Here is a 3,238-nt window from a genome sequence, read left to right as displayed (position 1 = left end):
CTCGTCGTCTCCCTCCTCCCTCCCAGTGTCGTCTACACTCTCACCTGCATGCACTACATCTACAGCCACTAGGACTCGCACCAGAACACCCAGCACCACACCCTGCTCACCTGCACTCACCACCCCCACTACCATTTACACGTCCCCTGTGTCCTCTCCCAGTGTGTGTGTGACGCCCCCTCCCAAAGTACACAAACGCGGGCACCCACACACCCAACATCCATCCACCTCATGACAGTCTCCAGAACATGCACCTGCACCCAAATCATCTAAAGTTACACCTCCTACAACCACCTCCTCTTCCTCCACTCCCAGACCCCCTCCAGCTACCCATCCCAGTGTTCGTCAGAAACTTTTCCTGAGCAACGTTGACCTCTTTCCCACCACCTCCCCCTCCAATTCATAGGTCCCGTACTAGCACCTCAGCCAAAAAAGGTCTGGTTCCAGTGGTGTATGGAGTGCAACGGACACCAGGGCAGCCAGTGTGACACGGAGCCAAAGCACTGCCAGTCCACCCCCTGTAAAGCACCAGAAGTTGGACAGTGGCCGACGGGAGAGGGTGAAGACTCCTGCCGGCAAAGCCACTCACAAGGGTCCCGGGGGGAGTGCCGAGTCAGCTGTGACTCCTCACAAGGTGGTGAAGGGGCAGAAGAAGCCTCCAAAGTCTGGGAAGAGCAGCACGGCGGAGAAGGCCGCCATCCTCCCCGCTGGCCTGGACGCCACCGCCAGCACAATCGTCACTAGTCAGGAGACCACCACCAGAGTCAGTGCCCAGGAGGGCAGCACAATCGTCAGTTGTCAGGAGACCACTGCCAGAGTAGGTGCCCAGGAGGGCAGCACAATCGTCAGTGGTCAGGAGACCACTGCCAGAGTCAGTGCCCAGGAGGGCAGCACAATCGTCATTGGTCCGGAGACCACCGCCAGCGTCAGTGCCCTGGAGGGCCCCGGCAGCCACAGCCCCGCTGGGCACTGAGGGACCGTCATGCCACACACTGCTGCACAGGTCAGAAACTGCAAAGTCAAGCACCGCTGAACAGGGCAAAGACCGCCATGGCAAAGCACTGCTGAACAGGTCAGAACTGCAAAGTCAAGCACCGCTGAACAAGGCAAAGACCGCCATGGCAAAGCACCGCTGAACAGGTCAGAAACTGCAAAGTCAAGCACCGCTGAACAGGGCAAAGACCGCCATGGCAAAGCACCACTGAACAGGTCAGAAACTGCAAAGTCAAGCACCGCTGAACAGGGCAAAGACCGCCATGGCAAAGCACCACTGAACAGGTCAGAAACTGCAAAGTCCAGCACCGCTGAACAGGGCAAAGACCGCCATGGCAAAGCACCGCTGAACAGTTCAGAAACTGCAAAGTCAAGCACCGCTGAACAGGGCAAAGACCGCCATGGCAAAGCACCGCTGATCAGGTCAGAAACTTCAAAGTCAAGCACCGCTGAACGGGGCAAAGACCGCCATGGCAAAGCACCGCTGAACAGGTCAGAAACTGCAAAGTCAAGCACCGCTGAACAGGGCAAAGACCGCCATGGCAAAGCACCGCTGAACAGGTCAGAAACTGCAAAGTCAAGCACCGCTGAACAGGGCAAAGACCGCCATGGCAAAGCACCACTGAACAGGTCAGAAACTGCAAAGTCAAGCACCGCTGAACAGGGCAAAGACCGCCAACTCAAGCATCGTTAGCCCATGTGCAGCTGGGACAGTGACGGAACTGGGACTGTCACGGGGAGCGTGATGCAATCTGGGCACCATTCCCCCTCCAGAACCAGTGGAGACCTGCATCCACTACCTGAATCCTTCAGAGGATGAAGCACTCTGGGCACCAGTCCCCCTCCAGAACCAGTGGAGACATGCATCGACTTGAGAGACTGTGGCTTTGCACTCCCCAGGATGGTACAGTGGGCAAACCAACCACTGTAGAGACTTAAGAGACTGTGGCTTTGCACTCCCCAGGATGGTCCAGTGGGCAAACCAACCACTGTAGAGACTTGAGAGACTGTGGCTTTGCACTCCCCAGGATGGTCCAGTGGGCAAACCAACCACTGTAGAGACTTGAGAGTCTGTGGCTTTGCACTCCCCAGGATGGTACAGTGGGCAAACCAACCACTGTAGAGACTTGAGAGACTGTGGCTTTGCACTCCCCAGGATGGTACAGTGGGCAACCCACCCACTGTAGAGACTTGAGAGACTGTGGCTTTGCACTCCCCAGGATACATCAATGGGCATGGAGCCCCATCGTGCATCTGGCGTGGTGCACTCATCCGGCTGAGGTGCCCCCTTCCCTTCCCCCAGAGGTGCCTGTTGTATTTCTATCTGATGCCCCTACAGTGTTCTCTCCGTTTGTGGACAGGTATCTAGTGTGGGCCTCGCCCATGCATTGTGGGCCCAGAGGTCTACGGACATTGAAATGTGCATACCTGCACTACCAATCATGTTGTATATATTTGGAATGTGTTTATATTTCTGTATATTTGAGCTTACTGTATTTGGATACATTACAATGGTTCAAGTAATTTGGTTTTGTCTTTGCATTCTTCCGGGGGGGTTGGGGTTGTTCCTGTGATGTTTGGAAATGCATTGGTGTGTGTTGTAGTGTGCGAGGGTCGAGTTGAGGGTGGGGGTGTTGCGTGTGTGTGTCCCTGACTTTTGCCTCCCCCCTCCCCTATGTCGTAGGTGCAGTACTCACCGTTGTCTTCGGCGCCGCCATTGCTGATGTTCGTAGAAGAGCAGGTAGACAAGCGCAGGGAGTATATGGAGTTCGGGCTCCATGGTGGCCTCCTTCTTCGTGGAGTGTGTTCAGGTGAGCGTTTTCCCATTGCAAAAGCTGTTTCCGCCATGTTTTTATCCACAGTGAATCCGCCCCGGAAAAGGTGGCGGATTGGTGTGTTGTAATACTGTGGGCGGTACTTTGTCTTCCGCCTGTCTGTTGGCGGTGACCGCCACGCTGCTTGTCTGTACCGCCGTGGCGGTCGGAGTGTTAAAGTGGCTGTCTATGTTGGCAGTTTCTGCCATGGCCATAATTCCCTTTTTTTTTCCGCTGGCCTGTTTGCGGTATTACCGCCGCTTTAACACCGTCCGCCAGGGTTGTAATGACCCCCTAAGTCTTTAACCTCTAAAAACAAATACATATACATATCTAAAACAGGGCTGTGTTCTTGCTCCTGTTTAACGTAAGTGATATATTTCAGCCATTATGATATCTTTAATCAATGCTAGAGCTTGCCCCCGTAAAAC

This window comes from Pleurodeles waltl, chromosome 11 (genome assembly GCF_031143425.1).
Source record: "Pleurodeles waltl isolate 20211129_DDA chromosome 11, aPleWal1.hap1.20221129, whole genome shotgun sequence".
NCBI lineage: Eukaryota > Metazoa > Chordata > Amphibia > Caudata > Salamandridae > Pleurodeles > Pleurodeles waltl.
This window is presented reverse-complemented; position numbering follows the sequence as displayed.